We start from the raw sequence: 17,675 nt of genomic DNA, 5'->3' as shown, positions 1-17,675 counted from the left end.
CTTTACTGTGGGCATCACGACTGCGAAGGTTTTTTCTTCTTTACAAAACAGCTTGACAACGATGAGTGAAAATCAAAAATAACAATATTCAGAAAATTCAATAATTACAAAATCCATAGTTTCAGCCTTTCACATTGTCTTTCAAAGGTTTCTTAATTTTAAAACTTGCCACAGTCATACAAATATGTTATTCATCCAATAAGGCCCTTAATTACATCAGTTTTCAAGAAATTCCACCTTGACTTTACACATTACCTGCAACCAGACTGTTGTGATAATTGTGACCACCTGGTGGCATTAGAGGAATATGTGATTGAATGGGGGGGGGGGGAGAGAGAGAGAGAGAGATAGTATTTTTTTTTTTTATGTGAATACTTTTATGGAATTGAAACAGCAGTTTGTTGTTACAGGAAACCATGAGATCAACACAGTTAACACTCAAAGACATTTGGTAAAGATATGAAAGTAATGATCACAACATAGCAAAATATCCAGTGTTAATGATTCTGGCACAGTATATACCAGACAGACCACTGCAGCCTACTTTGAATTTTCAGATTCCTCTGCAGCCCACACAACTATGGTCATCACCCAAGCAGGAAACTATTTTTTTTTGTATTTTCATTAATTCATTTGGATCTTCTCATCTTTTCTTGTTGTGGCTGATTCTCCAACAACAGTGAGGAGTTTTAAAATGTAAATATTTCACTATAGATACAGATTTTATTTAGAAAAATCTATCTGATTCTGGAATCAAACCCAAAGTATTTTATTCTATATAATTAAATTAAACAATCAAATGAGCACATGATTACTTATAGGTTTATCTTCTGGGATTAAGTCATTTAAAAGCACCTAAGGTACCACTTTTATAAATATATATTCCTATGCATTTAAAATTTGAATATGTTATAAGAATTAAGAATTTCAATTGATTGGGGAACCAAGTGGACCAGCAACGCATGACAACAAGCAGAGGAAGAGACAGAGCACTAAATACACAGAGGTTAACGAGGGGATGGGAAACAGGAGGGAAAAACAGCTGGAACTAATCAGACTAACAAGCCAGGGAACGTAATGCACACAGGATAGGAGACTATGAAAATAAAGCAGGAAACAAGAGACGCACAAGGACACGGACTGACTGAATACAGGGAACAGAGAAACAGACATTGACTGATGAATAAACATGGAGACAGGATCTTAGCATACTTGTTAGACATGACAGACTACATGGGGAGGCACAAAGGACAACAGACTAAAATGAACAAGAACCTAAGAACTAGGAACTAAACTGAAATTAAATGAGAACATAAGGAACATATAACACTGGGTCATAGACTCAGTACCATGGCAGTTTGCCTCGCATCTTGCTGGAATTATGCTTCAACTGAAATCCTAAAAAGGATAAGCTGCAGGTCAATAGATGGATGGATGCAATAAGAGATCTGGATATCTTCATGGCAGCAAGACTGTCAACAAGTAATCAGAAAAAACTCGAGATGTTATCCAAACATTTTAAAGATAGTTGGAGAGTCGTTGTCAACATAACTAAAGCTTTATTAATCATGCAACAGTATTTAAAGCCACGTGCTTTCCAACATGATATTTCACCACAAATGAGGTGATTTAAAAAAATGACAGGCAACACCACCAGCTCATCTACCTTGCCTGAGAGTGAAGTATTGTATCAGACACTAAAAAATAACCTCTGATGGGGGAAGAGTAGTGTGTGTGACCACATAAATATAAGTCCAAAATAAAACCAAATATAAGAGAACGATGGCGACAGACAAGTACCACATATTGGTTTAGAAAAATGCTTAGGAGAAACTACAGGTTGGTCTGTGCTGGGTTGATATTCTGAGTTGTCAGATTAATATTTTTCCTAAATGTTGAACAAAGTGGAAGGGTTCAGTACAGAAAGTTTTAAATAGTGTCAGTAACACTGCTAATCTGCACACATGAAATCAATGTTTCTTAATGTTATCACTTTTGTCTCCTCTCTGTCGCATCTCCTAAAAATATGTCCCAGATTAAAGTTTGTCAATTTTTAAATGGTTGGGGGAAATGGGATTTGGTAGCAGCAGAAAAGCTGCCATGCCCACATAATATCCAAATTCAGCTAATAACATAAAGAAAGGAAGGGAATGACAACAACTGAGGAAAGAACTTGGCAACCTTGTCACACTCACAGGAGAGTGCTGTCAAGTCATACTACTGTACTACCTGTCTGGAATGATGGAGAGGCAAATGATTAACAGCGACGTGATTTGAAGCCAACACACACTGCATTCAGTAGATTACACAAGACGGCTTCAACTTTGACGTGAAAGTGGAAATAGACAGGGAGATTCAAGGAGACTCTTCTTCTTCTTTGACTGAAAAACCCTCTAGCCCCAAAAGACCTAAGATAGAGATCATAGATAAATACTACTGATTCCAACAAGAAGCTTCAAAGAATAGTAGGTATCAATGTGTTTTAGTTTAAACTCTTAAATATTTTCCCCATTTTCTTTTAGTGCATTAGATGGCGCCATTGTCCTTTTATTGTGGTTATTTTCAACCCACAGTCATATTCACATATTTTTAATCACCAATAGTGATTAGAGCACTCTGCAAAATTGATAACATTAGGCTGAATAGGGTTTCTATTTTAATTTAAAGCATGTTTCATGACAAGCTTTTGATGTGTGCCCACTTTTTTCTATAATCATTAATACTATATGTGAGCAGGAATTGATGTTGGCTTATATAACAACCTCACAGCTGAATAAATATTGTCAACAGATAAAAGAATCAGTAACTACATCACAAATAATGCACCAAAAATTAGTTTAAGGTTATTTAGAAGACTAACATGAATATAAGTATAACTGTATGACAGTACTTGTGCTCAATTGCACGGCCAAACCATGCAAGAGATAGCTGGATCCTTTTGTGGATGTAAATAATTTGACTTGCCTCTTCTCTTGTGACACTTCCTGACTCTGTAAAGGCTGATTTGTTTGCTTCATGTACCCGCACAAGTCCAATGTTGTCATCTTAAATGAAGATCCATGGCACTAACAGGCTTACATCCTGCAGCCGCTTTGCCTTAATGTGTTCTTGGTGCACTGAAGGATCACCGTGCATTCTCTATATGTGTATGTATATATGCTTTATGGCTTTTCCCACTTTTATGAAGGGTATCAGTGGTAAGCACACAGTGTCTTAATTTTGTGTAGGTAAACTATAAAGACTGCCACACCTAAAAAGTATATGGAGTATAAAGCAATAATATAAGTATAGACACACAAGTGGAAACAACATCACAGAGAAATTCATTTTTCCCCTTTTGGCTCTGTTGATTTCTTTACTTTTAACTATTAACCTGCACTGAAAAGAGAGATGGTGCTTAATGTAATAGGTAAAGTTTTTTATCCAAAGCCCTTTGATCCTGAGCACGCCTGTATATGATGTATCCAAAATGACACACGCATATATGTCGTTAAGAGCGGCCGTATAAACTGCTGTTTGTGCTGATGTTGAAAGGCAGGATCTCAGACTGCGAGATTTATTTGCATCTGTAGTTTGAATTGTTTCGATATGAATTTAAAACCAGTCCCCGGTGTACAGTACGAGCAGCATGAGGTGTTATGGACGAAAGAGAGAAGCACTTTTTCACAACCCCTGCAGAGCAAGGTGGCCTGCGCTCCATATCAAAACGGAAAATCTTCTACACCTGACAGAGCTCGTCTGACAGGAGAGCAGTGTGTCATTATAGGTGACTCATTATCTGCTCTCCTTGCTGCTTGTGTGTGTATGCGTGTTCTTCCCTGCGCATTAGTTTGTGTGTGTATGCACACGTTTGATATGGCATTTTCCCTTTTTGAGTATACATAGCAATTATGGAGGCATCGTGTTTAATACAAACACTGTGTTACCAACAAAAGGGGAGGCAAGTTTCATAAAGGTAAAATACAGCAGTGAGCATTAAAGTCAGCATTTCACAAAACACAACAATTCTCTGACCTTCACCGCATGTTCGGTAATTATCCTCGTATGTTTTCTCAAAGTGTGACAGCGTGTGTCTTTCTCTTTGCTCTCCCTCTGTATGTTTGCAGGTGTTTAACTCACCTGTAATATGACTAAACCTTCATGTGACTCTGCCTTTACCTGTCCTAATCCCTCGTCTTATTATTTAAAAAGGTGGTGTGGACTGAAAAACACAGCCTTCTTCACTGGAGTGGCTGTGAGGATGATTTTAATTAGCATAATTGCAATGACCATGTGGACCGAGATTATTGTGTGGCTGCTAGGCTGTCTGTTCTATTGTAGCTCCTCTCAGAGCCTGTGGATTGCTCATTGACTCACCCAGCAGTAGCGTTTCCTAGCAACGCCTCTTGAATGTACTGTACAGTACTTCCCGATCTCATGGGCGCCTTTAATAATCTGCTTTGCCATTTCCATGTAAGCTTTGTTAAAAGATTTACTGTACGAAGCATTTGAAAGTGTGGTTTTCTTGCCGCTGTCCGCACAGAGTGTGTGCAGCAAACTGTGCTGATTCGTAGGATAAAATGCCGTTTACAGCAGGGCTTTTCCATGCGTGCAAGCGAATTAACGTGATGCAGGAATCCAAGGACTTCAGCTCATACAGTGAGGGGGGAAATGCTGATTGCTCATAATGAATTGCCATTAATGATAACGCTGTTCTGCTGAAGAACAGCTTTGACCTGGGCAATTTTATTAACTGTACCACATGCCTGATAGACAGTTTTAATAACTGAGGCTAATTTCACTGAAAGACCTCACAGTCAAGATGAAGCTCCCTGAATGTAAATGTTGTGGTGTTACACAACTTAAGCATGCAGTGGCCTCAGTTTATTCTGCACAATTTAACTAACAAGTAATTGCGATACTCCACAAAATCAGTGCAAAAAGGAGTGCATCTGACAGCCAGGAGCCGAGGGCAGCAGCAAGGTTATCATGAATCCTGGTATCACATGTATTGTTGCTGCCTGAGTTCTCGCTGATGGACAGCTTATATTCTCCGGGACAGGAGATCATGAGTCTTGCTGCCTTGTAAAATTGTGACTGAGTTGCTCTAAATCACCGCACAGAGAATGTGTCTGCGTGTGGGTTGATACGTAGACCTCAAAGCTTTGGTTTTGGCATGGAATTAAAGTGCGTATGCCCTTTTGTTTTATATTTTTATTTTCCATCCCCCTCACTTCTATCTTCTTACCTTTATCCTGGGTGATGCGTTTGTATCTTACCACTGTTATGACGCATCCCTTCATGCACAGCCAGCTTATTCAGGGTTACACACACAATAATCAGCTGTTATTGTGTCTTATTAACTGGACACATATGAATATTAGCATCCACAGCACCAGGAAGAACCCTTTGTTTTCCCTACTTCCTTTTCACTTCTCTGCTCGTCCACCCCTTCACATTGTTTTGTTTTATTCATGTCTTTCTCTGAACTTCCGCGATTTCCTGGCTGCCACATCCGACATCCTTGTGTCGCGCACACACAGTTCCTCTAATTCTGCTTCAGTTGCTTTTATATTCTTTCTTTCTCTCTTCACCTGTTTCTGTTCACTGCTTTTCCCTGCGGTGAAGATGTCTCCCATCTGGCTGACTTCACAGCAGACTGACAGTCTCTTGCAGCTCTCTTGTGACTCCTTGCTCCTAGTGCCCACTGCCAGAAGCTCTACAGAAATAACACGGGTAAATTTCTTTTAATATAAGAAAGGCCAGAATTGCAAAACTTGGGTTAAAATCTGCTGATTAAAGAACATAGCCTTAAGTATTCTAACACAGGTAAAACAAAGCACATTATTTTCTGAAGTTATGTAAATAAGGCATTTTATATCTTTTGTAATATAAAGTTTTGGTCAGAAGGTTTCATACACTTATCATGGGCATGAATGTCATGGTAATTTTGGGCTTTTCATGATTTCTTTGCCCTGTTCATTTTCCAGGGTGGGATGAGTGTACAGCATACCTTTTGTGCACAAAATCTGCGTGCACAAGTTTAAATTGGTAGCCAAGCTTCTGGCTTGATTCTGGCTCAATATTTGAACGATCCTCTTGGCAGAATTGGTTTAATTGGTTGGTTTCCTGGCGTAGACCCAGATGTTTTAGTCCACAACATTCCTATAGGTTTGAAGTAGGTTATTTGAGAAAGACATGTCCATAAACTTAATGTTACCTTACTATATCCATTCCAAAAGTTGAAGTTGAGGAATTTGTAAGAATTGCTCCTTCATTACTTTGTGCAATGTACCATTCCCACTCACAGCAAAGCAGCGCCTCATCATGATGCTACAGGCACCATGCTTGACAGTGGGTACAGTGTTCTTAGGTTTGAAAGGCTCACCATTACTCCTCTAAACATAAGAAAACCCAAATAAATTTAAACTTGTGCTCCCAGCTCTTGTTTATTTAAGTTATACAGTTCAAGTAAATCATTCAAAACCCAAAATTGACATGACATTTATGCCCACGATTATTGTATATAATCTTCAAACCACTACTATAAATATGCTAGCCACATTGAAAGTGCTTTATTCTATCTTATAATCATTCTTTATTTTCAGCAACAGCAGGGAGGAAAGCTGTCACTGATGTGACCCCACTAGGATAAGCTCACGGTAAGATTCATACATTCTTTTCCTTAAGTAAAGTTTTATCATATTTTCATAGCACACCAACTAAATATTGCATAGAATATTCAGACAGCTCTAAAAGTAAGATATGTTTTGAGAGTAGGTTCGGGTTCTTTCATATAAACAATTTCAGGTTGAAATATTGCAGCACAATACCTGCAACCCCACACTATGTCTTAATTAAGCCATTAGGAAGCGCGTTTCCTAGACTTGGACACGTCTGGTGTTAATGAGCCACCTCAGCTGTCCACTGTGGTTACTTGCAAGGCTAGGTGGTTCTCTTTGGGCAAGGATAAAATGGAATGAGGAAGCATGAGCCAGCAGTGAGAATTCACAGTGAGGTGATTAAAGGTAGTAGTGAAAGCCCTGTCTGGGAGCAAAAGATTAAGATGATGCTACTCTCTCATCTTCCTCAAAGTCATTTGATGTGGCCCCCACAGGCTAGTTGCCTAGAGCCAACGTTCTTCGGCAGAAGATCACAAATGAAGATACACATATTCAAATATGTTTTTGATGAGAGTGGCTGCCATTAGACGATAAATTGAAAGATTGGCTTGGCACATCACAGAGTGCATTTGAAATTCCTCCTGTGGAGGAATTGGCAACACAGAAGATTTTATGTGTCCAGAGCCAAATATTTGCAAATATACAAAGTACCGTAGCTCTCTAGATAGTGATGTATCAGACATTTATGTAACACTTTGAGGAGATCTTTCAAATAGAAGTGGAAGCAGAGGACGCCAGAGTTAAAAACCTCAGTCTTTGCTCAAAGTATTAAAAAAAGATTTTTTTACACAGGTAGATAGTTAGATATGGCAAACAAAAGAAGAAGCCAGAGCAGCACGTGGAAGTGTGACAAACACTGAGATGTAATCTCTGACATACGGATGAAGATGAAAGGCATTTTTAAAGCAGCTACTGCATGGGAAAAAAAGAAACAGGTGTTACCAGTGACAATGATGAAGATTAGGTGTCTATTTAGGGGCAGTGCCTTGATTAATGTAATTAGTAACACCTGTGTTTACCTACTAATTTCTGTCAAAATGTCTGCTGTGAAAAAAAGTGTATCTGGCAGAGGACAAAGGGAACACGTGAAACTTGTATAGCGTGGGAACGAGATGACAGTTGGACACAGGTGCAGCACATTAGGGTGGGGCAGGAGATCACACAGGAAGGGCAGCAGGTGAAGGATGTGCGAGCACATTTAAAACAGAATGTGACAGCGATAGTCCAAGGAAACAAAAACATAACTGAACTAATTAGCTGTATGCAAACAAACAAAGCGCAGGCAGATAATGCCTGTGAGGATTTGCTGCTTTTTTGCCTTGTTTTGCAGATTGTATTCACTCTGGCTGGAAGACTCAGAATGACCTTTTTATTGTCTTTTTAATTTCTTGTTTGTTTGTTTACAATACTTATAATGCAAAGAAAAAATGCCTGGTGTCATATTGTTGAAAACCTTTTTTTTTTAATGAAATGTTGTTTTTCCATACTGCCTCTAATATAAGCAGAGTTAGTATTCATGGGTATTAGGCTTACAGCATGACTGCGACATGCTGGGTGTAACTAACAGTCTGCTGTGTGTTGCGCAGAGACGGAAATTACCATAAGAAAAACGTGACTCAAGGGCACTGATCTTTAGTGGTGTGCTGCTTGACCTCTTGTATGTACAGAAACATTTGTATTCAGTTCAATTCAAGGCAAATTCAAGTACTGTAATGCCACAAACTTTGTTGAAAATGCGTGTCTTTCCTGTTGCACGGTTTATCTTAGCGTATATACACATCCCTTAAGGATTTAATTTTCTAATCACTGAGTTGGTCAGTGGAATGTTAGTGTTTGGGAAACCTACACATGTAATTTCAGTCGCTTCTGTGTTCTTAATTGTGTATGTGTACATATATTTAAAGTGCAGCATGTGTGTGGGTGTTTGTGTGTATGTGCATGTCTTATACAGTATATGTATAAGCAAATGTGCCTGGAAGGGCCATTAGATATTCCACTTCCATATGTCCCCCATATATTACTCAAGGGAATGATCTTATTAACGTCAATCAAACTTAACCTCGCAGGCTAAAGATTTAAATAGATCTTAATACTGCTGTAGTGTGGTCATCTTACTGATATATAACTCTGTGTATTTCATACTTTTCAAGGCAATGTATATTTCAGAAGGTCGATTATGTATGGGCATTGTCCGTTTCACCGGCAATGAAGCAGTTTATTCAGATAAAAGGTCGTTTTGAAAGCATTCATGCAGCCAAGGTCTCCTTTTTGATTGCTTTCACTGATTTCCTGATGTAGAGCAGGCCATTGTGCTGTACATGGATGATGCTATTATCACAGATACATTAAACATGAGCCATGAGCCAGGCACTGGAATAAAATGGAACAGATGGTAAGCATATTTTGAGCTGAGCCAGAATGAATAATTCCCCCAACTGATGACACAGCAAAGCCTCAACAGCTTTGAAAACTTCAAAATTGTTGTGGGAAAAGTTTTAGTTTCTATATTGGAGTGATTTGTTGTTGTTGTTGTTTTTGGATGTCAAAAACCTTGGAATAACAGATTTTTTAAGAGATGCTTTGAACAGATTGAAAATGCAAAACAATGAAAGAACACTGTGTACAAATCGTAACAGCAAAAAGCTCATTCTCAAACCAATTCCCTCTAGTTTTATTCCTCCTCTCGCTATGATGATCTTTAGTTTACCTTTGTAAACAAGCTGTTGCTGTGTGTGACATTCTCCTTTTACAGCAGCTTAGCTTTCTAGGTCCAGATGCCGGATGTTTGTCCTTGAGGGGACAGTTGCCCTCAGACCTACCTGTCAGTTTAAATAAGAGGTGGCAGGGCACTTTGCAGTATATTTCCTCAAAGTACAGAGGTTATAAACCATTTTTAAAAAGTAATAACAGACTTTTGTCTGCAGTGAGAGGTGTGTGTTTTCAAATTGTTATGCATTTATGACGTCTTTCACTAGAAGTCCTGATTTTTGTTGACCTTTTTGCTATCCACAGTTTGCTTTAGCTCACTGCTGTCCATAAATCACAGTTCAGACCTAATGGCCCAGTCATGTTTTCTCTGCACAGGTTACTTCTATCTTTTTTTCTTAGTGATCATTAGTTTAAATGGCAAGGCAGTACCACCAAACCATGATGGTCATTAGTTCTGTAGCATAGGATTATTTTTCACAGCAAAGTTTTGTTATTGTTTTATTTTTATTATTTTTTGACTCCATCGTTCAGTACAGTCGGTGAATGATTTATTGTGTCTGAAAAGCAGCCCATAACTGAACGTAACTTTTAAATGCAATCTTGTTAAAGCTATCAAATTCACCAACTTTCAGCTTCATTGCCTCCAGGTAGTGTCCTCCCCATTATACCCTAATTAAGACTGTTTCTCCATTCTATTACTTTCAGTATGACTTTAAAAATGAAATGCAGGGAAACCGAAAGAAAGGTCAAATGTACGTTTGAGTAAATCAGTTAGGATTTGTTTTTCTACAGCTATTACCCCCCGCAGGAGATTTAGTTTATAATTGACAGGCAAGTCAGTCAATCACTTGTCGGGATGTAAAGAGATGAAAACATCTTGTCCTCTTCTATATCTACTGTGAGCTTTCTATTCCTCTTACTCCATAAGTCATTAATTAATTTATCTGAAGTCAAGCTGAAAGGCATGTTTTCCTTTTCATGGCCCTCACGCATCACTTGAAGTGGCCTTACCTTCCTCAGCTCATGTTAATCTTTATTGTCCTTCCTCTTGTCACCTATTGATCTTACCGGTCCTTCAAAATAACAATTGGGCAAGAAAATTAAGCTCTTGTGTGCTTACATGACCCTGACAAAAAGGAAGACAGAGGGGGGGGAGAGAAAATAGTTCTTCATTCTGCAACATTTAGTCCAATCAGCTTCCTGAGGCTGAAAGCCGACGGGTGGTTCGGCTCCTGTGGTGAAAGAAAGTGGAGGCTGTAAGCCTGCTCCATTTTTCTATAGCATCAAAAATGCATGGGAGTGAAGTGCATTATGAATTACATGCAGGGCTATGTCTAACAAATTCATATAGCCAATAAACACATGGCTGTTCAACGTCTCATAACTGGCGTTTTCATCAGATCAGATTCAAACATCTGGCATGGATTAATAATGTATTTTTAAAGGACAGTCTGCTTTAAAATTACCCTGAAGAGACACGAATCTAACATTTATTGTTATATAAGTGCTTAGTTTCTTTACAATGCAGGCTAGATTTCTTTAACAGTGATTTTATTCCTGCATGTTTATTTAAAATGAACACATTTTAGAGTGGAAAATAGGTGAACCAACTCAGTTCAGATGCATAAATCGTACGGTAATAGCATATTAGCAAACAGCCTAGTGTTTGTGTAAAGTGAACAGAGTTTTTTGGCAGCATGTAAACACCATGCTACCTGGGGAGGAGTCCAACACTGTTTACAACCAAAGTAACAAATGGAACATAGTGTAGTCTCCTGAAATATTCATCCCAGAGCCACAGCAGACGCTGCAATGGTAAAGAAAAGACAATGATGAAGTGAATGACCAACAGCAGGGCAGAGACTTTGCTCAGTCAAGTGAAACCACCCTTCAGTCTTCTCCTGGTTTTTACTCCTGCTGCTCAAAATGGAGAGAAATCATCATCAGTCAGCACGTCTTTCCTATAGAAATCACGCGGTGTGCAAAATGAATCTAGGTTTACATTAAAACATGTTAAGTTGTGGGAACATGCAGATGTAATGTATTCCGGTTGCAGTTGCTAGGTAACAAGTGTTTCACGGGGAAACCCTCATTATGAAGTGTTTAAAATGCGTCATTAATTGCCAATGTGCAGATAGAAGTATTTGAACGTTAACCTTCAAACTAGTGCAGTACAGAGCGATTGCTTGTGTGGATTGTGGTTCACGCGCCTTGCATACTTGTCTGAAATAATCCAAGCATTGCTCGCAAATTGCCTTTGTGAGTTTAAGTCATATTCAGGACAAATGACCGGATTGTGTGCTGGATCAAAAACCTTTATGTGCGTGCAGTGGAACAGAGGCACACCGTTATGTACAATCTCTTTCTCATAGCTCTACACTTATCAAACAGTTGCCTCCACAGCCACAGAGCAGAGGATGCAGCCGAGAATCTGCCACCCTCGTCTGAACAGGATTATTTTTAGCAAGCATGGATTGTGAGAGAGCACTTGTTTTATTTCAGTCCTACTGGCTGTGCCTGAAGCACCACAATTATTTGGTGCCCTTCGAGTATGCAGTCATTTTCCTCAAGCGTACATCCAACACAGGGATGGACAAAAGGTGGCAGGTTTTATGAATTCTGCTCTCCTCTATAAGAGCTGTTCACTGCAGCTTTCAAAAGCATTCCTCGTGGCTAGTTTCTTGGATAGTGTCCTTTTTTCTTTCCTTTTCTTTAACAAGTTAAATGCGGGGTAATGTGTTCGATACTGACTTAAGCGGTTCCCACATTAAAATCTATTTATTCTAGTTTTCTTGCTTAAAGGCCCAAAAGGGAAAAAACTAAACAAAACAAAAGGTATACTCAGAGCATTAGCATTTCAAATGATTCTTTAGTCCCAAATTTCAGCTGTGAATCACATTTGGCTTCTCATAACTAAAAAATAAATAAAAATAAAAATAATAATTCTTCACTGCCCATCCTCTAAAAGCAATAGTTTTGGCAAAGGAGGGCAACAGTCACTTACTGATCTTAAACCAAACATGAAATGGAAGGGAGCAGATAAAGCGAGCATCAGGCGAACAGGCTCAGTATTCTACAGAGAGAGTGGGCTTGGTGTGATGTGTCCTACTCAGCTCCTTTTCCCCTGTGCTGTTGGCGACTACAGCAAAGATGGATTTTGACTCAGGTGCAAACTGAGCTGTTTTGCAGACGCCCACACCAGCCCGTTATCGTACAAATACAATACACCAGAGACGAGGCATCTGTTGTGGCTTTTTGTGTGCATGTGTGCATGTGTTTCAGAGTAAGTACGGAGAGATGTGTTTTCATGTCCGTGAGAATGAGCTTGTTTAAAATGATGGAAGACAGATGATACTGATTTTTTTTTAGCATCACTTGTTCTTTTTTTTCCCATTTTTTTTTTTTTGTTTTGTTTTTTTTACAATGCACTTCAGAAAAAAAAAGAAAAAGAAATGGTGGGTTATGGACCTTTTATAAATGCACCGCAGTATGCTGCCTCGACAGAACTTGCATTAGGCTGTGGCAGCTGTTTCCACACCGAATTATCAAACCTATTTGTATTGCCAGGAGAGGAGCTGAGGGATAAAGAGGCAAAGTGTAAATGTAAAACAAGTCATGACAGAATCTGACAAGAGACAGAAATATTCTCTATCCCCCTCTGGTGTTCTCTTTTACACTCTCTCAACCATTTTAATCTCCCCCTTAATACCATCCCTTCCAGACTCAACTTTGATCACTGTCATTTTGAAAACTTACAGGATTGGAAGGATTGAGACAAATGTATTATTCATCCCACACACCAATTCGGCTCTCCTCTGTTGTCTGTAATGCACTTCTCTCATCTTCCTGTCAGTTTTGTCTTTTGTTCACTTTGCTCTGTCGAAGCCTCATAGGAAGGTACTGATCTTTGGCAATCTGTAATGGACTACAAGGAGGAAAATGTCACAAAAGTCACAAAAATGTTTTTTTCAAATATAAAAGATATTGTAAAAAAGTCATAAAATCATAATTTGCAAGTATATACAGTCTTAGGGTATTGATTCGCTAACTATGAAGAAAAAATATTTATATATTAGTAAAATATGGACTCAAAATTCACATCACTCCCAGAAGCAGTGGGGTTCTTCAGTAGTCTGTCTTGGATTCATGGTCTTGGAACAACGGACAGAAATGCCACCCTCGTATTTGTTTCATGAAGCAGATAGCATGATCACCTTCAGCTGGCGTAAGCACTAAGCTCCCTAATCCAACCGGCACCTCAGAAAATCACACCCAGAGCTCATGAGTCAGGAGCTACGGCAATAAAGATGAATTGGAAATCACTACGAAGGCCTTGAAAAGTTGATTTACTCTGGCCAGAAGGGTTTAAAAGTAATCTGACAATTTGGAGGAGGAGCAGTGCAAAAACGCTTGGCATTCCAAAGTCTGATTGTCAAGCCAACAAGTTTACATTTACCCGCTGCAGCTAGGCTCATAGTGACAAAACTGAATCCTACGGTCATGCTGGATTTTTTAATGTGTTTAAACACAAGAAACTTTTGCTTTAGCAAGCAGAGCTTTGTAAAAGGAAACACTCACCTACATTTGCTTGCAAGTTAGATAAAGTGAGTAAAAAAATAAATAACAGACACTTCATCAGCTCACTAAGCCTCTTTTTCCCTACTTCAGCATATACTGTGTGCAGTTACCTATGCATGACAACAACCAGGGTAGATTTACCACTTGGAGCTTTTCGATAGCAGACATTTTGACTTGCCAGAGCAAAAATAGCACAGGTGAGACTAATTTGGTTTGTGATGGCTCAGTTCCATCAAGTGTCCCATTATGCTATGACTGTGAGCCAGAAAGCACTAATTTTTGCTCCAATGGCTCTGTGGTTTCAGAGAGATAAAGACAGCCGTCAACCTTTGATTTTTGTCAGCAAAAATGGCAACCGTACATAACATGCAGATATTGTTAGCTGTAAGAAATCAAGACTTTAGGCTAAAATGTACTTCTCAAGCAGCAGATGTATTAAAACACGTAACTGCTAATACAATTTAAATATTCTCTTAGTGTAGACAGTCCATAAAAGACTGAGTCAAAGGGATACTGTATTTGACTAGAGTGCTTTTTAAATAGTGAATGACTTCACCCTTTATGCATGCAACTTTCCAGCATGGAAACCAGCAGCTACTTCCACCACCAATCTTCTGAAACTGACAGGCACTTCGTGCAGTGGCCCAGAGTGTGTAGGTGTGAAAGTGTTTTGAATTCACAACTCAGTTTTTACACATAAAACCAAAACAACAAGTGTGGCTTTTTTAGTTTTCACTGCTTAACGAATTTAACAAATCATCACCCACTGTAAGGTTTATGCTACAGCTGCCCTAAATCAACAGTATTGGTGATTACCAAAATTCTTTCTTTCATGTTTCTGTACTGGTTAATACAAGGGCAATCCCAAAAGTAAGGTCTCCTATTTCACAAATATAAACAGCTGTTTATTTTCTATAATATTTACATCATTTATCATTGAAGAATCATTTCTTTTTAATGCATTTTTGTTGACACTGTGGCAATTTTAGAATGCCGATGTTATACCAGCTTGCCGTCATGTCTTTCAGGAAGCATTGAACCTCATCTTTCACCTCTTCTTATGGCGGTAAACTTTCTACACCACTTGGTGCTGAATTTCAACCAGTTTAATGCCTTTTGAGTTCAAAAATTGAATAACTGCGCGAACTTCATATTTGGCGGTAGCGTTCAAAGGGAGCTCCATTTTCAAGGGCTGCCAAGCCAAGATTGAGCATCCCAGCGAAACCGTGCATGCTCATTTGGGGGTGGAGAAAGCACCAATCGCAACAGTGTGGCCAACAGCCATACGAACAGTTTCTCTACGTCCCCACAGCTTTGGATACCTTACTTTTGGGATTGCTCTCGTAAATAAAAGTATAATTTTTAGTTTCAAACAAGTTTCTGAAAGAACTCTAAAATATTTGCTCCTTGTTTCTGTTACAGGTGGTCTGATACATTTGTTAAGCACTACAATACATAGATTGTTGCATGTTGCAGGCAAGACGTCAACATCTGAGACACCTGTTATTAATATGACAAGGAAAAAAGTAAGATAAGCCTGTTTAATTCAAGTTAACCCAGATTGGTTACCTTGGATTTAATCAATACAGAAAAAAGAAGTTTGACAAGTTCTTCTAATTATCTCAGAAATTCAGAGAAAACTTGTTTTTCTGAATTTACAAAAGAACTTAAAATCCTGAAAGAGCCTCTGTTGACTTCAAAGCTTGATTTAATGAGCAGTAATGACCTCCCCTTCCAATTAGTTTAATACACCTTTCTTTTGGTTTAGCTTTGCAACATTGGGATATACAAGCGTCTTTGTGTCTTGAGTCACCACAGAGAAGCCAAATTGAATTTTAGATGTGTCATCTTGTATCCTGGAGCCATACAGGTTCAGTGCCAGCTTTACTACTGAAAAAAACTGTATCTCCCAATCTTTTCAAGTATGTCTGCAGTGGGACCATTATTGCACGTGAAATCTTTCAAGTCCAAAAAGACTCTTTAGGGATTTTAAGTTATATTGTTAATTTAGTAAAACAGAGTACATTTTTGTGTTTCAAATTATCTCTGAATTTCTGAGATAATTAGGATAAATCTTTTTGTTTTCATTTGCTTCCATAGCTTTTTGGCCATGCGTCTGAAATGCATATGTCACAAGTTGATGGATCGAAATTTGCTGAAAAAAACAATGAGCTAGAATAGAACCAGCAAAGTAGAAAAGAATGTTTATAATATAGTATAATTATATAGTATTAGATAGCAAAGATTATAACTTTTACTAAAATGATGTTTAATATGCTATGATTGAATTATTTTTGTTAGCTTAACAGAGTGATTTGGATGCTGAAACTCTTTTGGCCACACAATTGGCATTGGTGGGATACACTGTGAGGAGATTTGTGTTGCAATATTTTAAGCAGTGCAAAACCACCAACAGTTCAGTCTTATGTCGCACCACTCATCATGTGTGATGTGTCATATATCATCCCATCTTGATGCTGGCACAGAGTGAGTGTTCAAACAGCTAGTCAGCATACCATATTTAACTTTGAATGTTCAATGAACTTTCACTGTCACTGTATTTTTTACCAACAAAGTGTTAGATTTGCACATTTCTTGAAGTTTGAAGACATTCTCTTCTCGTGCGTCTTGTTTCTCTTTTCTTCATTTTGGAATAGTTGAGAAATTTTGCGGGCAAGCTGATATTGTTGAAAGTCTGAATGTACAGTTGTGTTTGTCTTGCATTTCTGTTGTTTTCTTTGCCACAGGTTGAGTTTGTGACAGATTTTTATTGGTCAAGGATTCTGATGATAATTTTAAAAAAATCTCTCCAAGACTTTATTTTTTCTGGAATGCGAACAAGATTTTCAGAGAAACCCTTTTTCTGCTTCCTACTACAGTCCTCCTACATCTTCTGAATCTGCTCGTGTCAATTATTTTAGCATTTAATTACTATGTTGTGGAGAAACATTGGCAAAAGAAAACCCCACCACCATCATCACCACTCAAAAGAAAGGCAACATCTAGATCAAAGATCTCTTAATGCTGATAAAGGGCGATTGTGTGTTTTGGCTGTTTCGAGGTGGCCTAAAAAGATTTGAACCCTGTTTCCAAGATGTTTAAGGATAATGACTTTTGCAATGTTGATATACTGATTCATCCATGGGCTTAAAGACATTTTTGGGGGGAAAGGTTATCTTAGGATAAGGACAGCATTAACCCAACTTCCTGTGATGCCTACAGTCACACCACTGACTTTATCTCCACAAGTCCTTTAAAGTACCTCTCAAATAAAGACTTATTTCCCATAGCATATTTAACGGCAGCAAAGGCTGTACTGTGAAATTCGAACAGCAGCAATGATTACACAGGGTATGATCAAAACAATGAAAGATGCTGAAGAAAAGACTTCTCACAGTGTCACTGGCTCTGTCGATGTGGAATCCTTTATCTGACTCAATTTTTGGCCCGATTTAGAAATACATTGCATCACTTTGCAGCCCCGAATGTGTCCTCAGCAAAAAAAAGTCAAATGTACAAAAATACCACAATGCTTGATCTCCTGTTAGTATTGTATCTGTTTTTTAAAGGGCTGAAAAATGTGCCACTCACTGTAAAAAGGCCCTCTCAGTTCTCAGTCAACTCCTATGGCGATTGTCATTATCAATCCTGCACAGAAATCTGAAGTGATCATTTAAGTATGTAATTTTTAACAGCGTTCTCTGAATCTGCTGATTAAAAACACAC

The sequence above is a fragment of the Haplochromis burtoni genome, unplaced genomic scaffold (genome assembly GCF_018398535.1).
Source record: "Haplochromis burtoni strain Fernald_Lab_line unplaced genomic scaffold, NCSU_Asbu1 Contig_29, whole genome shotgun sequence".
Taxonomy (NCBI): Eukaryota; Metazoa; Chordata; class Actinopteri; order Cichliformes; family Cichlidae; genus Haplochromis; species Haplochromis burtoni.
Note: the sequence above shows the minus strand (reverse complement) of the source record.